The sequence below is a fragment of the Oculina patagonica genome, chromosome 14 (assembly GCF_052425735.1).
Source record: "Oculina patagonica isolate OP01 chromosome 14, crgOcupat, whole genome shotgun sequence".
NCBI lineage: Eukaryota > Metazoa > Cnidaria > Anthozoa > Scleractinia > Oculinidae > Oculina > Oculina patagonica.
The window spans coordinates 6,456,557-6,481,758 of NC_135771.1; the positions used below are offsets into that span (position 1 = coordinate 6,456,557).

General features: G+C 38.4%; 1 protein-coding gene and 1 long non-coding RNA gene across 2 annotated transcripts in view; both read left to right on the forward strand.

The window, feature by feature from the left end:
* LOC144638393 (uncharacterized) overlaps positions 1–25,202 on the forward strand; it is a 252,085-nt gene that overhangs the window by 147,578 nt on the left and 79,305 nt on the right.
* LOC144638375 (uncharacterized) lies at positions 3,319–8,835 on the forward strand. Its single transcript, XR_013567910.1, has 4 exons — positions 3,319–3,420; positions 5,777–5,899; positions 7,096–7,237; positions 7,753–8,835. It is a non-coding gene; the product is annotated as an uncharacterized LOC144638375 (long non-coding RNA).

Below are 25,202 nucleotides of genomic sequence, written 5' to 3' on the forward strand. Positions count from 1 at the left end.
TGGCCCCTCGACTTATTAAAAGGGTGTATAAACTGTTAACTTTAAGGAGTCAAGATTGTCGTGATGGTGTTTAAAAGGGATCCATAGTGGTAATACGATTGAGTGATTTGTAATCATACACGTGTGAAATCTTTACAAATCAGACAACGGCGGCCATGAAGCGGTGGCCAATTTGTAAAATCATGAATGAGTATGATTACAGAGGGAACTTCCTGTTACCAATTAATCAAAACTACAAAAATTGTTAACCATCTAGCTAAATAAAAGCAAAACAGTTGAGTTTGTTTTTGAATGAGATGCATGAGAAACTAAGGGCGTGTTCATTTGGGAATATTCTGGAATAAGAATATATTCCAGAATACATTCCGGCTATTCCAATAATTCTTATTTCGGATTGATCCCAAATGAATGCGCCCTAAAGACACAGCGTGTGCAAATGAGGTAAAGTGTCTGATGCCCTTTTATTTAACCACATACTTATGGCCCGCCCCACATATTTACTGTTCAATACCCTTTTATTCAACCAGATTTTTGACCCAATGATGGTCATAACTATGAGGAATATGGCCACATTTTTATTACCCAAATGGTTGCAACAAGATGTTTGTTCTGTGACTGTATGATACTGAATGTATATGAAGCACTGCCCTTGTTGGAAGTAAAATTTAATACTTAACGTTCTTGAGCTCTACACTATCTTGCACGCATGGTGCATGGGAAACTGGTTAACTAAGTTGTGCTGTATCAATTTAGTTAAATCTGAGACTTCCCAGAACGTGGCTGCCAATGGTTTAGTTCCTTGCCTTCTGGTGGGGGACACAGAGCAGTCAAACTTCACACACCTACGCAGTTCCTGTCAAAACTGCTCCATACAAACCTTTTAAATTTCCGAAAACTTTCGCTTTAAGTCAAAAGTTAACGCTGTCCTTAGAAAGTTATGGTTTGTACGCTGCTTATGCATTAGAAATTTGATAATTGATCTCCACTGAGTTTCCAGCTCGAAATTTTCTTTTACTGTACTATTTCTATAACAATTTCCTACAAAAAGTTTGAGGCGCCAAAAACCAGAGGTGACATCATTTTTGCGTTTAACCGATGTGAAGGTGGGGGATAGGGCCGAATGTGGGTGCCAATAAAAAACAAATATTTTGTTTTTTAATCTTATAAAAGCGAACTTCTAGTCAAGAAAGTAACTTTTAGATCGCTCCATGTTATTGTCTGTGATAACCCAAACGTTACATCTACCATGTTGCCATAATAAATCCCATGTAATCAAATTAAACCATGCATGGATAAGTGCTTGCTCTTGCATGCTCCAAAATCATGATAACTCTTTAAAACTAGCATTGATTAAGTGCGTCCATGCATGGTCCGCTAGTAGACCACAGACACTAACCCCTCATTATAGTTGCTTTTTATGTAACTTATCGTCCTTTGTTAGGGTCATCTTGTATGTTGTATTAGGATCTCAGAAACAAAGTTACGATATAAACAGTTAAAAGGCATAAAAATTATTCCATTACAGCGTGCCCGATGCAGGCTATTGGTGTGGCCAGCAGTGATGCATTTCCAGACAACAGTTTCTCAGCCTCAACATCAAGTAGTGGTAATAAAGCTTCCAAAGGACGACTGAATGGTGTTGGTGCGTGGTCACCCAGTACTGACAACAATGCTTATGACTACTTGCAAATAAACCTGCACTATGAGTTTATTATCTGTGCTGTAGCTACACAAGGAAAGTCAAGTGCAAATGAGTGGACAGAAGAGTACAAGTTGCATTTGTCGCAAAGTGGAACCAGTTGGGACACCTATCAAGAAAATAACATTGATAAGGTACATGTTTTCTACTATTGTGGGAGAATACCTAGCAAGACTTAGTTACAAATAAACATACATAAAACTCCCACTGAATTTTGACTGCTGGGAAATTGATTCACAACTGGAAATCCCTTTTTACAGATGTTCCTGGATGTATCGTTCTTCTTTCAATAGTGGTATACCAACCGTTTTTCCACTTAATCACAACCTGTGGTATGTTTAGAGGCCAGTCGTTGCTGACTTCATTGTTTGCATTTGTAAATTTAATATACGAAAAATTAAATATTGTATTATTACAAGAATGATAAAAGTTATGTCAAGTGTAAAGATATATGTACACTAAAACCTGCTTTAAATGATGTGTTAAAAAGTTCCAATATTTAAAATAAATTAATATCCGTATGGAAACTCTAGCTGACACGTTTACAAGTTTGACAGTACATTCAGTTTTGTACCGCTAACTTATATTATAGGTCTTCAATGGTAATTCCGGTAGAAATGACATTGTAAAACACAGTCTCAAGAAAGTTGTGAGTGCGAGGTTCATCCGGTTCCAGCCAACAAAGTACAACACTCACAAAGCTCTGAGAGTGGAAGTGTATGGAGTACTTATATCTGCAGGTATGCAATTCACTTGCTTTCACTATTGGTCAAGTAAATAAGTAATTTTTTAATGCATAATGACTCTCTTTGTGCTCGGTTTTGGGTGAAGTTTGGATCAGGACAAAAATACCAACTACTTTTAGCAAACCTCTCCGTTACCAAATGATCACAAGTAATGTGCAATTTTTGGTGCAAAATATCAATTCAGTTTTAATTTTATGTAAGCAAACAACGTATCACAGTCACTGGCACGTGTTTGCCTGACAGAAAAGTTCGAAAATCAGTCCTAATTTGCCTGTGTTTAGTCTCAAAAACTGGCAGAAGTAGAAGGTTGCTTAACTTTACTTGTTAAGCTCAATCTTGTGTCACACATCTAATGAAACAAAAGAAGCCGGTTTATTTATTTTAACTGTTACCAAATACTTGTGAGAAATGTTTTAGTTTAACAATAAACATGCAAGTTGTAATGTTAAATTGACTTTGTACTCTAAGAATTCTACTGCTTAATTTCAGTTCCTTCTCAAGCTCCTAGAGTCTTCAATGTGGCTGTTAGTTCTTCTACCAGTATTTTAGCTTCCTGGCAGTTACCACCAGAATATGCTAGACATGGAATCATTACAGGATTTAAACTGTTCTACAAAGAGAAAGACTCCGCAGGGTCACCAACCATCCTAATTAATAATGTTACAAGACTCACTAGAGTTGTCACTGGACTTGATAGTGCAACAGTTTATGAATTTCAAGTGTTGGCATTTAATTCTAATGGCGATGGACCAAAGAGTTCCATAAAGGCCGTGAGAACAGTGGAAGATGGTAAGAACTCATAACTGATGACAACAATAGTATTTTCAATTATTTAATCGTGTAATAAATCTCTTATTAAACATGCAACATTGCTTGGGACATTCACCAATCCACCGCCTGCAAACAATGGAACATCGTGTAGAGGACCTGCTCAAGAAACACAGATATGTACCACCAAAATGTGTCCAACATCAGGTGATTTGTTTTTTTAAGATTTTCATTACTTCGCATTCAATCTTGAAAAATGTTTTACATTTAGTAAGAGAATGCTTAGGCCCAGACCAAACGTCGAACTTCACATGAGTCGAACCTAATGCAAAGCGAGCGTAGCGGGGTGTATAATTTTGTCCCTCAAAGGGCTCAGGCGGGATGAAATCTCGTGTGGAGTTTACGGTCATATATATATTTATTTATTTGTGAGCTTGGTGTGTGGCGGAAATGACGTCACACGGCCGCCGCGCGCTGGTGGCCTAATGGTAAGGCGTCGAATTTGAAATCAGATCTTCGGGACTGAGGGCGGGGGTTCGAATCCGGCTAGGGTTTTGTTTTTTTTTTCTTATTTTTTGTGGGGCGAATCCTGAGCCTTTCATTTTTATCGTTTTTCTTTTCGGATTAAAATAACACTGCTTTCCACATAATACTCCCTCAACGCCTATTTAGGCTATAAACTGCTGATGTTGAAAACTGTTCATTGTTGTATGAACATTTGTCATTTCGTTCTGAACCCATTGTTGCTGATGTAAAGGCTGATCGGGATTTCTCCATCCGTTGGAAAGATAATCATCTCTGTTTAGTTCCTGTTGCTGTTGCTGTAATTGTTGTTGTTGTCTACACGTGGCACTATTTCCTCGAGCAGACTGTAATCGAATAAGCTTATTTCTCTCCTCCTCCGATTCTAATTGTAAGCGCGCTGCATAACTTTCCCTTCTTAATCTATCCTGTAGCTGTTCAGTTGATTCTACTAAAAGTCTGTCTTTATAATTTTGTCTCAGTAATTGTAATCTCTGTATTCTTGTGTCTTCAGCTTCTGTTTGTATTCTATCCGCGGCATTTTGTCGAAGTCTCTGTAATCGTGCAGTTCGTTGTTGTTCAGTTTCTGTTTGTATTCTGTCCGCGGTATTTTGTCGAAGTCTCTGTAATCGTGCAGTTCGTTGTTGTTCGGTTGCTGTTTGTATTCTGTCCGCGGTATTTTGTCGAAGTCTCTGTAATAATCGTGCAGTTCGTTGTTCTTCAGTTTCTGTTTGTATTCTGTCTGCTGTATTTTGTCCGTTACTAGGCAACAATAACCCAGAGCTTCGCGAGGCCCTACGAGTCACGTATTACTAGTAAAAGCTATTGTTTTGGTCTTTTGCCGGCATTACGTTCGACTTACGTGAAGTTTCTGGCCTGGTCCTTACACACCGAAAAACTCCAGGTGCAATCTTTTCATAAATTCTTTAGTGCCGTGTTCTTTAATAGTTTTATTATGTATAAGGCGAGAATTTCAGCCATTAAACCATTCAAATAGAATTCTATATTTGCTACATTCACACGTGAAAAATATATCCAATCAGTATCTGGAGTAGAATGACTCAACCAATCAGAGTGCGAGAACTCAAATGGTTTCCAATGAGGATGAGAAAACAGCGAGAGGCAAGTTTTCACTCGACGGCAGTTTATATTTGAAATCATGGCGACACGTTTTGTTCCTGTACAAAACTTTGCCTTTAAAAAAAGTTATGGAAAGGGAAATCAACAGAAACACGCTAAGCCAATTCAAAACCTAAGTAATGCAGTAGTGATAACAATCATTCTTCACGATGAAAGGCGAAGCGGAGACAAACCTTGAAGTGTTGATACATGTAAGTGAAAGCGAAGAGAAGACTTTATTGGATCTTACTACGCATCCGCGGGCTTTTTTTGCAGCTTTGTTTTTCTTTGCACTGAGTCTTCCTGTAAGTCAATGTGTATTTATTTATTTCTACTGTTGATCAACCTTTTTTTTACTGTATGTAAGAAAGAACTAAAGATAAAGTCTTTGCTGTTAGAATCTAAAATGTAAAACTACCAGCGGTATTTAATTATGTGACAGTAATATAAGGCAAACTGCCAGGAAACCTTGCAAAATAAACTCTCTCTAACTTTAACTTACTTACAGCCAAAATACTCAGCGCGTGCCGCCTAGAATTCCGGAATAGTTTTGATTAACGGCGAACGGATTGCATTATTCGTTTCAAACATTGAAGTTCAATTTGAATAACGTAAATCATTTGAATATTGAATTGTAAATTTGAATATTGTAAAACAAAAACTAACCAATCAAATTGGTTAATTTTTGACAGGTTCACATGCTCACGTGTTTGCGGTTGGATGATTTGCAATATTCAAATTGAATTTGAATGTTTAAAAACTATTCCGGAATTCTAGGCGGCACGTGTTGAGTATTTAATTGTAACTTTACGTTGATGTCTGTTTATGTTCTTGTTTGCTGATGCCAGTCCATTATGTTGGTAAACAATTATTGCCGTTTAATTACTTAGTTTCTTTTATGGATTTTTTTCATCATTTGTAGTGACCAACACCGAATCCTGTCAAGATATTAATGGCGAAAAAACTTGCCGTTCTTGGAAACGTTTCTGCAAAACAAGCTTGTACGTTCAACTTAATTGCGCAAAGACTTGTGGAGAATGTCAAGGTTCGTACTGAGATTACTTTCTTCAATTTCTATTTTTAATTTTTTGTTATTAAATATTTTGTTCTCGGAATATTAGCTTGTCAAGCTACTCTACAGCGATCCTTTCCGCGTAAATTTTGATGGAAAAAAAAACATGCTCAAATCATTATATGTATTTGCTTTATATTTTATTTAACTTAGTTTACCTATATTGCGATGTTTGTCTCTTTCTTTTTTAACGTTTTTTTTTTTTTCGTTTTTTTATTTAATTTTTTTTGTGTCCTTCTAAACTAACGCTTTTCAAAAGTTTGTAAGCACTGCACTGTATAAATGTACTATTAACATAATAATTATTGTACTATAAACGTCTTGTAAGTAAATGTTTTGCAATATCAATAAAATAATAATAATAATAATAATAATAATAATAATAATAATAATAATAATAAAAGAAATTCGAGCTTAAATAAAGTTTATGATGATGATGATGATGATGATGATGAAATAAACATTGTTGCATTCAGCTTAGTAGACTGGTGTTTAGTAGACATTTGATGTACGTTGTGCATGGTAACACCATATTATATACAGCGAGCTCTAAGTTATAATTAGCTTCCCTGGTATCCTTGGTATACTTAGCCGGTGACGCTCATGCCATGGACAACTTTCCAACCAAAATATAAATAAGCCCTAATTTACACAGGTGATCTACAAACCCGGACAAAACCAGTTGACACAAACGCATGTCTTTCTGTCAAGCTTGAGAAAAACATGTTATCCCCCTCTGCTCCCACTCAATGTTGTTTTATGGGGTTTTCAATTCACCAGGCTTTGGTTTCATAAAACGACAACATTGACATCATTGATATAGGGGTGGTGGATTGACAAACATGAGCTGTGGTACCAAAATAGGTGAAAATTTGCAAAGTGTCTCAACCGTTTTGGCCGGGATTGTAGACAGACTTTCAGTTCGATTGTTTCAAAAAAAAAGGTGTCGATTTTCTCACAGTGGATTTGGATATGTCATGAGAAACTAATTGTCCAGTTTGTTACCTTTCCCTCTTTTCTCAGTTTAAGTGCTTTTGCCTAATAATACATTGGTTTTGTTTTCCTATAAACGTGTGCCTCATTTACGCCAGTTTAACCTCTACTCTAATAACAATGCGTTTCGAAATTACAAAGACGTTTCCTAATTTGATGCACATGGTTTGTTTCAGTTTGCGAGAATTCTGTGGGTGATAGTTATTGCGAGGAATGGTCCGACTTCTGCTCCAGACAAAATTCAGCCTTCCCTAAAATCTGCAAGAAGACTTGCGGTCTGTGCTAAGTTTAATTAATATCACAAATTAATATGACTTAGTCACCCTTTCGCTCCCCATGGAGCACAGGTCCATGAAAACCACTGCTCTCCATCGTGTTCTGTTTTGGGCTATCCTTTTAGCTGCCACCAGGTGTAGCCTGCTTTGCTCGCCTCGTCATCTACCGTCCTCCTCCAGCTGTTTCTGGAATGGCCTCAGCTCCTCTTCCCCTGTGGGTTCCATCTCAGTGCCTGCTTGGTGACATTGCAGTTTGTTTCTTGAGGGTGTGCCCAATCCAACCCCACTTTCGCCTTCTTATCTGGATGTTGATCCTTTCCTGCTCAGTTGTTGTCCAAAGCTCTTCATTTGTTATGACCTCTGGCCAGTGGATGCCCATGATGGATCTCAGGCATTTGTTGATAAAGGTCTGCAGTTTGGCGGAGTTTGCTTTTGTCACTCTCCACGTTTCAGAGCCGTAAAGGAGGACTGACTTTACGTTGGTATTAAATATCTGTAGTTTGGTCTTTCTGGAAATCACTTTTGATCTCCAAACAAGTAATATAATGTAATAAAAAGTAGTAATTTCCTAAATTTACAGTGACTGAAATGAGGTGGTATTTTTGGTAATATTTAATAAAATTTCTTTAAAAAATGAAATCCTTTATGTAATGTTTAATAAATGAGCAGCAGTATTTTATCAAGTTTAAAACACGAGGCGCAGCCGAGTGTTATAGACTTGATAAATTACGAACTGCGAATTCATTGAACGGCTTCAAAATCTTCTGATGTAGATCAACTCATTCTTGTACTAATATTTAGATTTGGGGTTATTTTGGCCTAGAAAATTCGACGCAAAGTTGAGCCGTATCATTATCAAATATAAAGACACTCATTAAACATTAATTTCGTTTGTATTTTCTTTATGAATTATTAATGCATTTTTTAAACAAAATGATTGTTAATTGACTAATTTACCATCACCTGCCCGACACTGTTCATATACTAAGAGAACATCTGGTGCTATGAAAGAAGACCTTTCTTTCTCTTTCCTTCTCAAAAGCTCTCCATTGTTAACTTCCTGAGAACCCAGAAGTTTTTATTTTTATGATTCATTTAGATGAAATTTGGACAAACATTTAAGAATAAAAATTAGCGATAAGAGCTTGCACAACCTTTTAATGTCTCCATGACATAATTTTTATTGCAGTTTTCAGTGAGATGCGAACTCTGAAATTCAAAATACAACTAACAATTGCGTTTTTCGCTGCAATTAATCATAATTATGGTGACAGCCAACGAACCATGAAAAACAGAAACAAACAGAATGGATCGAAATCTATCAATCACAACTGACATATTTGACCTTTTGACCCGATTGAAGTGAGCTTCTGTTTCCCGAGAGGTCCGCTAGGATGATATGACGGCGGCAAAAAGCGTAAACCGTTGGTTGAGGATTGGATTGTAGAGTTTTAATTTCACTGAAGTGAAGTGACAAAATAAAAATTCGGACAGTATTATATATTTAACAATTATTCCACAAGCGCGCGTTGAATATGAGATGGTAGATGGTCAACGAGGTGCGTAGCGCCGAGTTGACTAAAACGATTTCATATCCAACAAGGACGAGTGGAATAATAATTTTATTAAAAACGCCCAAAGAATTGCCTGTTAACCAAACAAAATGCAGGAATTGCAATTTTTTTTTTTTTTTTTTTTTTTTAAACAAACATTACTCTGCATACATTACTCAGCATCACTCTAGTTATTACATTGCTCTGCTTATTGGATTAATCACCAGTGTTTATCACTAACTTATACTAACAGTCATTTACTAACGGTCACTAGCAGCGTAATGTTACTTACTTTACATTGCTAAGCAAAACATAACTTACAATACATCACAATACAAAATCACTATTCACTAGTTAAGCTTACTTGCCTGGTTGTAATTACTCGTAGTGCTATACAGAACGACACCTTAGTTACTTTCTATGGACACAACAAATTAAATTTAAGAGCAGTGTTGGTGGAAACAGGATAAGATTTTGGGCTTTGGTTTAGTGTGTCTGTCTCAAATGGCTAATTAAATCAGAAGAGGAAGTAAATAAAAAGTCTTCGCGGGAGACTCTGTGACTTTGGGAAGAGCGCATTTCTCTATTTGCCATTGTAATATAGCTTTTCTTTGAAATTCCTGCATGTCTGGTTTCTTGTCTAAACATTTACAAACGTAAATGTATTGCTTTAGGATAATGACGAAAAGGTGTAGTCTGCGTCTTGGGTAATCGGTTAGGTGAGTTAAACGGGGGATGTCGTTAAAAGTTATTTGTTTATTTGAAAGTGTAATGTCGGCGTCATTTTCATGATTGAACCATGATATGGCTTTCGAGTAAAAGGCTGTTGTTACGGTACAGTCTAGAAATGTATGTTCTATAGAGTCTGGTCGAAGACAAAGAGTGCATGCTTCATCCTCAGCTAGTCTGAATTTAAAGAGCTCCTTTTTGGTCATTATTATTCTGTGCAGTAACCTGAACGAGAATTGTCTTAATCGTCTTAAGTGTTGATAGGTGTGAGGTGATAAAGCATTTGCATTGGTCTAAACAAATAGGTATTCAGTAATTGGAAAGCACTTCTAAAGCGATCAAGGCATTAATACCATCGGCAACCTTTCCAGTAACTTTTCCATCTTCAAGAAATGTAATGGAAAACTGAGCTAAGCCTCAACACGCAGTCGGATTCCATCCGCGCGAAACAATTTGTTTAGATAAATGTAAATGCTTTATCACTATCTTTATTCCGTTTTCCAGGAAAGTAATTAATTAAGGTTGTTTTTCGTAATCTGTCTTAATAATTTCCCTCAGTGGTAGCATTCTTGTTTATTTTAGGTTTATTATCACTTATCAGATGTTTGTCTACCTTAGAAAACTATAAGTTTGAGGTTTCCTTCAATTTAAAAGTAATTTTGCACATCAGAAAAATAATGTTCGTTTAATGTTTAAAAAGGCAATTTTTATATTTCACCGAATTTGATGATCATTCCCGATGCCTAAATTAATCTAGAATCCGTGACGCAACTTTTAAGTTAAAAGTGCCCTAAGCTGACTAACTCTATTACATTTTTACACTTGCAGCCAAATGTTTATGGAATACGTGTAAGTAATAGAATATTAAAAGATATTACGAGACGTAAACAATAGAATACTACTACAGATAATGAAATAATTTTAATCAAAGGCTCTTCGAGCAACCTCATGGTAATTCGATGGATGAATTGCCGACCTCCGCATTTTTTCTAAATAAGTGTCCAATAAAGTAAAGCAATCTCACTTTGCTTTATTTTTCCACGTGAGTTGCGACATTGATGGCTCGTGCTTTCAGGGGTCGTAGCGCTATTCAGTTTTCACAACCAAAATATTTACCGGTTAGTGTATTACCTTTGATCCTTTTAAGCATTAAGTAAATTTGTTTTGTGAATATGTTTACTTTTCTGTCAGCACGTATAGCGTTATTTTTGAGCAGCGAAAAAAAATTGAGAGAAAAGATACGCCCGAGCACTTCGTGTATCTGCTCGAGTCAAAAAGATGAAAAACGGATGACGTGACACGAGGTGACGTGACGCGAAACAAAAACGTGCCGTGGATGTTGTGTTGACTAAAACACGTCACAAGGCGAGCGTAATAATTTTAACAGTTTTTAAGCGTAACTATATGTAGTTCATTGGTGCTATCAGTAATGTCACAATCTCACTTAATTTGCCTTCGAATGTTTTCTTGCGTGAATGGGTCATTGATAGTTTTTTTCTTCAAATAAGCGTTCAATAATGTAACACAATCTCACTTTATTTCCCTGTGAATTTCCATGGGAATTGCGTCATTGATGGTTCGTGCTCTCAGGCTTCGTAGCGCGAATTCTATTTTATCACAAAAAATATTTAAGTGTAACCTTTGATCCTTTTTAGCATTAAGTAAATTTGTTTTGTGAATATGTTTACTTTTCTGCCAGCACGTATAGCGTTATTTTAAGCAGCCATTAAAATTTGAGAGAAAGATGCGCGTTTCTGCACGACTCAAAAAGATGAAGAACGGATGACGTGACACGAAGATGATGTGACGCGAAAAAAAAAACGTGCATGAATGTTGTGTTTACTAAAACGCGTCTTTGAATGTTTTCTTACGTGAATGGGTAATTGATAGCCTATGCTCTGAGGCTTCGTTGAGCGAATTCTTTTCTCTTTTATCACCAGAGGATAAGTGGAAGTGATCCTCTTTCGATTTGTTTTGTGAAATTCAATTTAGTTCCCTGAAAGAGAGAGACCCTGGAACGAGGTTGAGATTTGATTGACATGTGCTGAATGCGTTTAAAGGACCTTTCTGTCAGCACGTTTCTCGTTTTAATGCTAAATTAATTGCGGTTTGATATCAGAATCGAGTGAGTGAGTGTTCGAGTGAGAAAATGCGGCCCATAACATAACCTCATTACCATTCGGTAAAAAGGCTAAAAAGAGATAAAAGTTATCAAAGTTCTTAAAAACAAAACGTTTTCGACTCGAAGGTCATCATCAGTGTTGAAATATTTGTTGATAATAGGTATTTTTAAAAAATATTTAATATTTGTAGACAAAATAATATTTCTAGAAGTCAAAACGTATTATAAGATAATACGATAAATCGTATATTTGTAAATAATAGAATATTACTAGACAACGAAATATTCGTAGATAAAAGAGTATTTTTATATTTAACAATTATCCTGCGAAATCGGGCGGAATAACAACGTTGAAAATAAAGATGTGCTAGTACAAATACCTGTGGTTGTCCTTTGGTCTTTATTAAGGAAATTTGATAAACCTGTATACAACTGGAATGCAGCATGAGATAAATGCAGTGTATGTCATGGTGGAAGGCGTGGGTGCCTAATGGTTAGCGCGCCGGACTCCGGATTGAGCGGTCTGGGTTCGAGCCTAGGCCACTGCGTTGTGTTCTTGGGCAATACATTTTACTCTCATAGTGCCACTTCGCCTAGTTGTATAAATGGGTACCGGCGAAATAATGCTGGGAGGGTATCTTGCGATGGATTAGCATCCCATTCGGCAGGGAGGGGGGGGGGGGGAAGTAGAAATATTCCTAGTAATGCTACGGAAACCGGGATAAGCTCCGACAGTATGGGGATGTTATAGAAAATGTATCGATGTTTGACCAACTTTTAAATCAAAATTTCTATTAAAATTCACTGCAAACTTTAATCCGAAATACATTGAAAAAAGGGAATAAGAGCTTTCGATTTCGATATTGTGTTACTATTCAAAAACACAGATCGTGAGGAGTAGAGAAGTTGGCGACGGTAAGCATTATTTATTAATTGATTTGTTTGTTTACAACATCGAAAGACATCATATAACTACATTCTCAATAAAGCGATTTGATTTTTTTTTTATTCAATAGCTTTTTAATTTTTCTTTTCGCAGCATGATAGTGAAAACCACGTATTACTGCAAAACCGAAGAAGACGCGAATTACTTTTCGCCTGGGTTACCTGTGGTGTCTGGTAATGACACTGGTAATTCAAAATAGGGGGTAGATCTAATAAAATTGACTTACTGCCAACTTCTGTGTATATCTTGTGTTTCTATGCCATTAAGAGGCGTTTTAAGGAGATTCCAGTAGGTTTTAGGTTTTCTGTTTTCCTCTAATATCACAGAAGAAGGCAGGTAAGTCGGTTTTACTAGATCATTTCCCCTATTTTGAACTATTTTTTTACGATCGTTATATTTCCATACAAACTCTTATAATAACGGTATTACGCAATGTCATATATATTGACGGCTCCTTCTGGGCTTGGGCTACCTGTGGCAGGCCGGTAACCAGGATTTTTAATGGAAGTTTGCGAAATCGTAGGTGGGTATGGGGTATCCTCCCTCAGAAAATTTTTAAAATAGGTTATCTTAGACAGCATTTCGTGTCTTTTGAGGACAGTTTGTAAAAAGCAAGGCAGGTAAAAGTGAAGGTAGCAACGACAATAATTTATTTATTCATTTATTTATTTTGATGCATTTTTTTCACAATGAGCGGACTTCCAAGGTTCATGGGGGGGGGGGGTGCGAACGCACTCATGGCACCCCCTCCCTACCCGCCCTGCTGTGGCAACACCAAAGAAACAGCTGATAGCTTTACAACTCCTAATTAATTAAGTAGGCTAAACACCAAAAAATCCCTTCCCTAAGATTTTTTGTTTTCTAGAAACTCTATTATTATATTTTATTTATATCTTGACCTGACACAGTCCTGACCGAATCATTTTACCAGATCATTATTTCTACCGTCATTTCTACCGTTAAAGTGGGCTGACGCGCTGGAAATAAAGTGTATTGCTAAAGACATAGTAGACATAGAAGTTCTACCGGTATAAACGAGCTGAAATATGCTGAAATAGGATAATTGAGCGCAAAGCATACTGGGAAGTATCTGCCTGCCCAATCCCTTGGGAGTCATCTTGTTTCACGACGCTTGAGTTGCAAAGCGAAAATCACGTATATAATTACCATTTGAGCATTGTGCTGAGGCTGCGGCCCATATCATGAGAAAAGAAACAATTAACCGGTTCAATTTTACGCTATCAACAGCTTTTCTTGCCAGATGAGGTTTTTAATACAGATGGCTAGTCAAGCGAGACAGATGAGACTGCATTCCGTGACAGAACAAAACATGGCGGGTAATCTCAAGCTGTATTTCCGGGTGGCTTTACTCGCTTTACTTCTTCCTTTAGCTTCAGGTAAGCTCAGTATCATTTGAAATGCGTGTAAAAGTAATTTCTTGTTCTGTTAAGGTGCGTTTATGATAGTGACTGAGTTTATTGAGTGCTCTTTTCACAGTTAAATGTACTCGCTTCCTTACCCATTTAGGAACTAAATTTATGCGAGATCTCTGTTTTATTTGTTTGTTGTTGCACAAGACTTTTGTGTTGTTTTCGCGGTGCTTCATCATGCATAAAGTAGCGATATAAAAAAAAGCCACCGCTGGAAATTGCATGCATGGATGAACAAACTTCATACTTATATAAAAAGGTTTAAACTGAGCCCGGGCTTTGAGAGCAAAATTTCACAGGCATCACAGGGAAGCCTTTAGTAAAAGTATAAAGCATACATGTACATGCAGATATGCAGATAAGTGTATCCTTCACATTAATGTTTACATTTTGTGCCAAAACTGATCTCAATCGTGATAGTATTCTTACAAAGTATATAGTCATACAAGAAAACTCATGTAACTTAACAGTGCAGTGTTAAAATAAGCAATTATTGGATGAGGTAGCCTGCGAGCAGGCTTTCTATTCGGGGGAAACGTGAATATATAATTATTGAACTCCTCGTCCCGCGAGTGCCGAAGGCGCGAGTGCGTGGGCGAAGTCAGCCCCCAGAGGGAGAGCCTGCACGCAAGCCATTGAATTTCAAATCCGGCCCCTCGAAATGTGACAACTTGTTGACAACTCGCTACGCTTCCGGTGTCAATATATCGATCGATGGCTCTTCATAGATCGATCGAACGCTCGCGCGTTTATTTCGAAAAAAGTTGTAAACAAAGAGAGTGAATGTTCCTGTATCTGCAAGTGTACATTTTTGGTAAAATGTGGAACTGGTAAATAGGTTCGCATGTAAACGGAAAATTTATTTTAAGCATCAAATCGCGATGGGAGCCGCGGACAAATGATGACAGATGTACGAACAAATTGAAAACCAATTCGTAAAATTGTCTAGTTTGTCCAGCCGTGTGTGCGATTAGTGTCCTCAAAAAAAATCAGAAAATCGAACTTAACTAGTGAGCATCACTCTGCGAACGGCATTTGTAAAGCTGCTTTATTCTCCTGCGCGTTTCGTCCGACTGTCGCGGACTTCTCAGCCGATGCAAAATCAACTGCGAACTGACACTCGTAACGCCGGTTAAATCTCGCAAAGCAACACAGTTCAACCCATCCATTGTCCCTCCTTCACCTGATCTTCAATTATGCTGGAAAGTGGGCATATTACTAAAACGATAGTGTCCGAGAGTCGCTCGTAAACTTTCTTCTCCGCCATTGCCACTGTAAAGAGTTGAAATATGAAGCAATTGCCGTAACCGGTTTGCATAACCGAAAAAACATCTCGTCCTTCTAGAAGACAATTTACTGCATCTTCCTGTTCTTGTTTTAATTTAAGGAGAATCAAGAATCGTTAGAATCAAGCGAAAGTTTCCAAAATTCTTCATGAACGCTGCTGAACAAACTCGCATACCTATTCACGGACGCCGGCCGTAGTTGATTTGACTTTGTTATGGACTCTGGTTTTACTCACATTAATTGAGCCTGTCATTTTTGACCAATCAGAGTGCTGCGTTCGTGGACGAACGCGCCGGATTTGAAATTCAATGGCGTGCGTGCAGGCTCTCAATTTTGGTCGCGGGCTCACTTCGCTCGCCCAGCGGCTCGCTTCGCTCGCCGACTCGCGCCTTCGGCACTCGCGGGATCGCGCCTTCGGCGCTCGAAGACTGGTTCAATATTCACGTTGCCCCCGATAGAGAGCCTGCTCGCAGGCTATGGATGAGGTTGAGCATGATATTGTGAATTATCAAAACCGAGGTCTGTGTTATCTGCCGAAGCTGAAGGCTGAGGCAGATAACACAGACACAAGTTTTGATAATTCACGAGATCATGTGAAAACTCAAAAAAAGTCCCATCTGGTCATTTGGGACAAGTAGATTTTCCTGCCAGGCTTTTCCTGGCTTTTCCTGCCAGGATTTTCCAAGTTAGTACTTTTCATGATAACCTTAACTTAGGGGCAGTTAGTGGGGCAAGGAAAAGTTCAACTGCAGGAAAAAATAATTGGCTAAGAAAAGTTGGAGTGTGGGCTCCTCGCTTTTGATCCACCTTTTCTTCACTGATTTTTAACCAGGTAGTTTTGACTTTCGCTCCCCCCACTAACTGCCCCTGGGTCTCCGAAGATGGAGACAACTGAAACGTATTCAAGTTTTTTTTTTTCTCAAGCCCTGCGAATTAAAGGCCCTTGTCAAAAACAATTACAGACCATGTTAATGTTTTGGTTGTAAAGCCAACACACCTTTCTGTTAACTGAAGGCTTAGGGCCTGTTTACAAAGAGGGAGGGCGCCCCGGCTTACTGAGTTACCCAGCTAGAAGGGATGAAACATAGCCCGCCTTTACATGCAGAATTCACAGCCCTTCTACCCGAGTTGAGACAGAGTCATTGAAGCGTAACACAGTGTGAGAAAATCATGTAGCTTCAAACGATTGAAGAAAAAATATGATTTTTTACTTTTTCCTTTTGGTGAGTTTTGTTGTGATGATGTTAGATTTTAGCATACAACTTTAGAATGTTAGTAAATTTTTTTGTTACTTTGTTACTGTAGGGGACTGTGTTGATTTAGATCTTGGAATGGAAAGTAATACAATTCCAGACAATAAAATAACTGCCTCATCTGTACAAAGTGCCAACACACCAGCCAAGAATGGCCGACTGAACTTTACATCAGGATCATCATGGTGTGCAGCAACAATTGACACTAATCCATATCTACAGATTGATCTACAAACACTTCATATCATCTGTGCTGTGTCCACTCAAGGGAATTCTAAAGCAGATCAGTGGGTGACAAACTACACACTACAGTCATCCACAGATGGGTTAACTTGGACAGATTATGAAGAAAGTGGACAAGTTAAGGTATCATTTCAAATCAGTGTTATTGTAACAAAAATGTAAAAAAAAAAAAATAAATGTACCTTACATGCAGTAAGTTGAACTGTTCCTGAGAGCAGTTGAAGGGCATTGATCCCCAATCTCACACTGATTTCTACTTACATTGTATGCTGTCCTCATTTGAAATTATGAACATATAATTTTATAAGCATGTACGTACGTGCTAAAATATTAATGCTCATGACTGCACAATATGCGCACACACTGTAACATATTGCCAAAATAAAGTATACGCATTTGTTAGTATATGAGCTTTATGCCTAAAATGTGCTTGACTGCATGCTTTCGCCCATTATAATCCAGCCTTTTAACAGATGCATGACTGTCAGTGAGTGATAATTTTATGATTTATATACTACATTTAGCCATATGTTGCAGGTCAAACTATTTTCAGGTTAATTAATCTGTTTTCAGTCTATATGTAAAATAAATGTTGGCCTGTTATTTGCACTCAGTCCCTCTCTAAGTAGTAGATAAAATATGAGCGGGAGATCTGTATGGCGTACTTCACATTGGCGAGCCGATAGGCAAGCCATTGTAAACGGCCATACAGATTGGACTTGAATATTTTATTCTACTTGTGAAATGAAAACAATAAATTGAATGCAAAGTATTGTTATGCGAATCAGTACAGATCTGTATCAAAAGTTAATGAATACTAATTAGCTGAGCAGGAGTTTGTATCAAAAGTCAATTCTATTGTTTGATTTGTATTGGGGTTTACAGTTGCGTACATGTGATCTGAATATGGTATTGGGATTGGTTTGCACCCGCATGAATATTAATGAATTTTACAAGGGAAATTACCCTTGTAAAAATTTTACCGCGATCGCGCCGCGAACGCGCCGCGAATCGCGGCACGTTTTTGGCCGCCACAATTGGCGCGATCGCGCCGCGATTCGCGGCGCGTTTTTGACCGCCACGATTGGCGCGATCGCGCCGCGATCGGCTTGGATCACGCCGCGATTCGTGCCGCGATTCGCGCCGCGTTTTTGGCCGCCGCGATTCTCGCATCGCAGCGCGATGGGTCAGGAATCGCGCCGCGATTTGGCTTGAATCGCGCCGCGATCGCGCCTAAATCTATAAATTTAAAAACAATTATCTTGGCGTTTTGCATACCGACAAAACAAACACACAGACTGTATCGAAACAACATCATTTATTTACGGAAGCTTACAGAAAAAGACGGCCAGTTTCGCTGCCGAGCACAATTAAATTTCGCAAAGCCGGAGAACGTGATTGAGTCTTTAGTTTACAAGCAAATAAGTGAACAGTTCTCAAGTTCTGTAAAATGTGAACAACACATACATAACGGCAACTAACCTTTTACTCGTGCTCAAGCGAAAGAAGATGCAATGATGTGATCTACCAAACGAGCGAACTATCTCTTGCATCTGCGAAGAAGCCGAACGGTCGAAGATGCGCTTTCTTTTCCCCGAAGCTTTTTTAAATAATACAACATTTAAGTCCCAAGCATCAACAGGTACAACTTTGCATTGAATGGTCCTTACCGTCAAAATGTTTTCCTCTTTCCACTGTTCGAGTTTTGCATTTTTTTTAAGTTCACAGTTTAGCTGTAGTTCAGTCAACAAAGTCCATGTCGAAGCGACGAAGCGCTAGCTGTTGAAATTAAGCAGCTGTCGCTCGAATTAACAAAACAAATTCTAGCAGTTTTCACAGAGACGCTTTTCCCTCAAGTTAGGTCGCTTCTAAACTCTTGTTATTCAGAAGCAGCTAAAAAAGAACACATTTTTCCAGTCCTGATTGTGAAGAGAAAACATACCAACTTTCTCAAAATAAAATTCCTTTTCTGCTTGCGATGGCGTAGCCATTGCGTGTACTATGCACTACGTGACCTAACTCAGCCAATCGTAACGCTCAGTTCACGACACCTTGCGGCAAAAGGCGGGAAAGGACTTCGATGTGTGTGGTCTACGATCGTGGTCTACGGGAAGGTAAATATAAAGCTCTAAAAAAAGCTCATTCTGACAGCCTCTTCGGAGCCACAATTAAATTAAATGCCATATAGAGGATTTTTCAATGCAAAAAACGCAATTGCAGCGAATTCCTGATTGTATTTGCATTTGAAGAAAATGGCCGACAGAAATTTGTCATTATTAAGGTTCCTCAAAGATAAGAAAAGAAAGAAACAAAGTGTTTGAAAAGATTAAAAAACGGACTGTTAAGAAATAAAAATTCTTATCTTTTAATTTATCTTTACTCATTATCACGCGCCGCTTTGTCGCGCCAGTTCGTCTAGACTAAAACTAAATAAAACTTTTCTCGTGGGAATCACCTCACGGCTCACCGTCACGTAATAAAATGTTTTTCGACATTTTAAATCAAACTAGTTTTATAACTACTTTGATTAGTACTTAAAGTTTATTTCATCAATACAAGTCATGATTTGCGTTACGACCACAGCATGATTTGTGAGAGTTTCAAAGCATATTGACTTTCTCCCGGTGATCGAGAAGTGAGTTCTCGCCGGGAACACTTCCCGAGATTTATTCCAGCCCCCCAAATCGCGGTGCGGCGGTAATCAATCGCGCCGCGATCGCACTCATCACGCAGCGATCGCGACTATTGCGGCAATCGTGGCGCGATCGTGACATTCGCGGCGCGATCGCGTTCATTTACAATCGCGTCGCGATGACAACAAATCGCGGCGCGATCGCGTCAGTCGCGGCGCGATCGCGACATTCGCGGCGCGATCGCGGCAATCGCGGCGCGATCGCGGTAAAATTTTTACAAGGGTACATCTGGGATATCCAGTTTCCTGGTGATTCAAATCAGAAGAAAGAAGTGGAAATGGATAGGACACACGCTAAGGAAACCACACAATAGCGTAACTAAACAGGCACTCTTCTGGAACCCTCAAGGAAAGAGAAATCGTGGAAGGCCAAAAAACAACTGGAGAAGATCAGCCGAACAAGAACTGCGGCAGATAGGTCTACGATGGACCCAAATTGAACACCAAGCCCAAGACAGAGAACAGTGGAAGAAAACTGTGGATGAGCTATGCTTCACTTAGGAGCCAAGGCTATATATATATATCCAGTTTCCACAGTTGTTGTTCTTGTATAGCGAACCATTGTCAGTGGTAGTTAATGAAATAAAGACTGTGCTTATTGAGTTCTTGGTATTGCTTACGTCGTCTGTGTTAGCTATCATAAACCTAGCTGTCTCAACCTGTAGCAGTGAACTGAGACATATATTAACATACATGTTACCAATTAACCTGGAATACAGTTTGACTTACAACATCAAGTACATTAATTTGTTGTCTACATGTTGACGTGTTAGTTAATAATAAAATAATTGTCATGCATGCAAAATGCTGAATTATGTACTGTACGTGTACATGCATGCACTTAATTTATTAACCAGGTTTGCCTAATTTTGTGTGCTGAACATAAAATAATTTATTTGGTTTGTTAAAACACAGGAATCTTTCTTGAATCTCTTTTCTTAATCTTAATCTTACTGTTGCTTAATTCTTTTCAGTATCTTGAGGGAAATAATGACAGAAACTCAGAAGTTAAGCATGTTGTTTATGGAGTCTTCACAAGGTTTCTGCGATTCCTGCCAAAAATGCACCAAGGCAGTGTGTGTATGAGAACAGAGGTTTTCGGAGTGAAACAAAAGCCAGGTGATATTTGGATGTACCGTAATGATTCGATTTAGCGCCCTCCTTTCAATAAGCGCCCCCTTCCGAATAAGCGCCCCCCTTCGAATGTGTTTTTGTAAATAAGCGCCCCTATTCCAATAAGCGCCCCCATCCTAATTAGCGCCCCCATTCTTATAAGCACCCCTATTTTAATAAGTGCTCCTATTGTGGATAACTGCCCCTACTGAAGTCATTGACGTCAACTAAATAAACTCCTGACCGTTCACCGTACAGTTCATGAAAATATTTACTGCTAAAATGAACAATTATTTTAAAAGCAACTGAACTTTTAACAATTTCTATCTGTTACAGCTTCTGTTATTGTTAAATACATTTGGTTGTTTCTCAAAAAATTAAATAAGCGCCCTGTCCCGAATAAGCGCCCTGTCTCGAATAAGCGCCCTCCCTCGAGGTGCCAAAAGTAAATAAGCGCCCCGGGCGCTAAATCGAATCATTACGGTAGATAACTTCTGAGCATAAATTAAAATGTTACCCTTTTTAGTTTTGATTGATACTGTTAAGAACTCGCAAGTGTGCACAAAGTAAGTCAGTACCTGTCTGGTTTCAAGGAATACAGTTTGAATGGCACTGACACATTCCTTACTTTATCATGCCATTGACACTTCCTTGCTGCCTGGTCCATCAGTGTTTGTTTCCCATTCCTTTGGCTTCTGCATGGAACACTTGTTCGCAAGGAACCCTTTTTATGAAACTCAAGAAGAATTTGTATACATACCCTGGTGCGCAAAGAAGCAGAGAAAGTGAAAACAATGTCTCAAGTGGCAAACCCTTGTAATCCCCCCTCCTGTAATATAATTCAGGCTAAAAATACAGTACAACAACAAAAACATTAAAACCTGCATGAATGCATTGGGTGTTAATGCATTACCATAAAATTCCAAAATACACCCCACCCCAAATCAGTCAACAGACATTGGCTGACCAAAATTTGTTCGTGTCCGACTAAACCGGGGTACAGTACCGCTCAAATGTAAGTTACCACCTCTCGTCTCGTTTCTCGCGAGACGCGTCTCGTTTCTCTCGAGACCCTTTTCGTCTCTCGCGAGAGTCAGTGAAGCGTTCAGTATGGAATATATTACTCGCAAGAGGCTGTTTTGTATCAAAGATTTGTCTGTAGTGCGTTGCCAAATCGATGAAACTGAAATTAAATGCATCAACAAAGAGCTCAATTGACCAGATCATTCGCAAGGAAAAATCAGTTTAATGATCTCCGACATTGACTTTGCTTGGAACGTGTTTTTTTTTTCAACAACAAGTTTTCGTTCATGTAACTGGTGATGTAAATCGTTGAACAACATGTAAAGTTGCGTATACGGTCCGGAAGGTTTGTTTCACATTTGCAGATAACCTGTAACCTGTAATGTACTGAGTACCCCATTCAAGGGTAGTAGCAATAATTCTAGACACCTCATGCTACAGAAACTGGAACTGATGAACCACTTCTGATCCAAAGGAGATTAACCTAAACTTTCACTACAAGGGTTGTCAAAAAGCTCTGAAGTAACTTATTGTGAAGTAACTGGCAGTAGGCGGCTGATTTTACTATCCTTTACTAGAGAATCAGAAAAACCCAGTCAAGAAGCTGGTCAATAACACAAAGTAAATGAAGGTTTTTCACCAGTGGCCAGCAATTTTTGAAAACCCTGCACTACACTGACTGAGTGGTGTAATTCATAAATTTTGTCCAAATGGTACAGTTTTTATTTCATGATCACTCTGCTCTGTGTATTAGCAGCTAATAATTTTTTCCAATCTGTTCATAATTCACAGTGAACCTTGCCCTTGGTAAGCCTACAGCTCAGTCTTCAACATTTAACAGTTCCAGTGCATTTGGTGTATCAGGGAATGCAGTGGATGGAAATGCTGATACTGATTTTAGTAATGGACACTGTTCTCATACAAATGCAGCAAATCCCAGCTGGTGGCGAGTGGATCTGGGTGCAAATCTTGTGCCAGTCTCTGACATTTATATAGTAAACAGGTTCTCAACATCCTCAACTATACAGCAAAGGAGCAAAAACTATAAAATAACATTAGGTGAGTTCATATTTGTGTGTACAAGGGACATGTGACAAAATGTGTTGCACATGTTGTAAACTGTACTGAACATGCCTACATGTACATGTACATGTATGTCATTGTAATTTATTTACTCGCGTTACATGTCATGCATTATTGTCTAAATCTATTCTTACAAGTTGCTTGCCATTGTCATGTCAAAGTTGTGCACATGCAATATACAGATATAAAAATGATAATTAACAATTATTGGATGAGGTTGAACATGCAGATAGCGATAATTATCAAGGTCAAAGTTTCTATTATCTGCCAAAGCCGAAGGCTAAGGCGGATAACAGAAACTGAGGCCTTGATAACTATTGCTATCATGCGAAAACCGAATCCAATAATTGTTTTATTATGCACATTCCTGAGCTGCACTTGTAAAGACAAGAGCGCGCACAAAAAAATGATCAATATACTTGTCAACTTGTAAGTTAACAACTTTATTGTTTATATACTTTTATAAGCTTACAACCTTTCGTCACTTCTGCATGCATAAAACTATTGTCTGTAGGTATGACGTCACTTCTACATATGTAAAATCTAATGTCTGTAGGTATGACGTAAGACAAACAGCAAGCAAGAATTAGCTGCGTGCTTATAGCCAATCAAAATCAAGCTGACACCAATGTATAATAATAATAATTGAAGACCGGCGGGAAAGAACAGCCACAGGACTTTCTGGCTAAATCAAACATTATCAAAACAGCTCCAAATTGCGCATGCAGGTTTGTTTACATGTGCTAAACACTGTCCTTTGTTTCATTTCACTGGTCGTTCGTTCGTTTTTGAAAAATTACACATGCAAAAAAGGCATTTTGCAAGCTTACATTCTCCCAGTCAGCTAGCAGTCTAAGTTTTGCAACGCATCGCGTGTACATCTTTCCCTGCAGAGTTTTCTAAGCGTCTGCGGAAGTCAAGGTGAGAAACCATTTTACAAGCATGTCCTTGAATCGCTGCTGCCACGTTTCTTGTTGATTTGAGTAGAGTAGGACTGGATACTGCATTGTGGCGTAACGTCACATGTTGGAGGCCGAAGAGTTTGAATTGAGCGAAATGGTGCCTATTGAAAGTAAACGTAGAAGTTTATAGTTTTCGCTCAAGTGCAGCTGCCAGGTGGTTGAAGGACATCATTAAGTCTGAATACCCGTAAGTTTACAGCATCGCTCAAAGAACTGAGCGATGTTTTTGCCTTTGTTTTGTACAACAGCGCTGTTTAGCGCTTCGGAAAAAATGTTGCACAAACCAAGGTAGTTTTGAGCCTGGCCGCATAAAAAGCCTAAAACAAGAGGTTTCTTGTCGGGAACTTCGTCAACGCGAGTTTTGCAGGGTCCGCTTGGGTGCTGCCGCGACAAAGTTGCCGAGAAGTGACCTGGTTTTAGACTTTAAAAAATTCTTTAGAGGTTAGGCAGGGGACCTTCCCTCGCAAAATTGTTTTCTGTGCCTCATTAAATATTCATCAATCAATCAAATCAATCAATAGATTCGTGCCTTAGTTTATCTTGTTTTCGCGGGATTTTGTAGATGTGTGATGATGTAAGGAGTGGAGATAGAAGTGAGAGCAAGCCAGTGGCACTTAACTGAAAGCAAAACTAGTATAATGTGACAACACGAGCAAACATATTCAATCAACAATCAGTCTTTATTTCAATTTCACCTCAAGTTACAGCTAACGATAACAGATTACAATAGTCTTGCCCGAAACAACAAAAAACAGCTAACCACAAGCAGACTGCAGTGAAAGCTAGCCGCTTGAAACGCTAACGCTAACCCTAACCCTTAAACTTGGGTTTAGCTTTTTAACCCTAAATTTGAAATTAAACCCAAGCGTCAGACCCTAACTCTAACCCTTGCGGCAAAAACCTTGTCTTTTTGCATGTGTAATTTTTCAAAAACGAACGAACGACCAGTGAAATGGAACAAAGGACAGTGTTTAGCACACGTAAACAAACCTGCATGCGCAATTTGGAGCTGTTTTGATAATGTTTGATTTAGCCAGAAAGTCCTGTGGCCGTTCTTTCCCGCCGGTCTTCAATTATAATAATAACAATAATAATAATAATTTAAAAAAAGAAAAGAAAAGCTAAAAAAATTTAATAATAATAATTAATAACCTGTAAATTTATTGAAATGGCAGTACCATCAGACAGAAACACATCCGTGAAAGTCACGGAAAAACTATCCAAATTAGCCATGTTCAAAATGAGCAGGGGACTTGCGTTTAAACGAATAACCATCAAATTCGGTAAATTTACTAATTTTTGAATGCTCTTTCAGATGACGTGCTCCATTTTCAATTCAATTGATATTGAATATTCGTACCAAGAAAAAATATGTTCGTACCCAGTCCCCTGCTCGTTTAGAACATGGCCAATATAAGGACTTGGAAATCGAAACAAGCCGAATGTGGGACACGAGAACGGAAACGATACCAGTTATCATTGGAGCACTTGGAGCTATCAAAAAGGGACTAGAGAGTTATATTGGAAGAATCCCTGGCCAAATAAGCATCAGTGAACTACTGTAACAGAAGA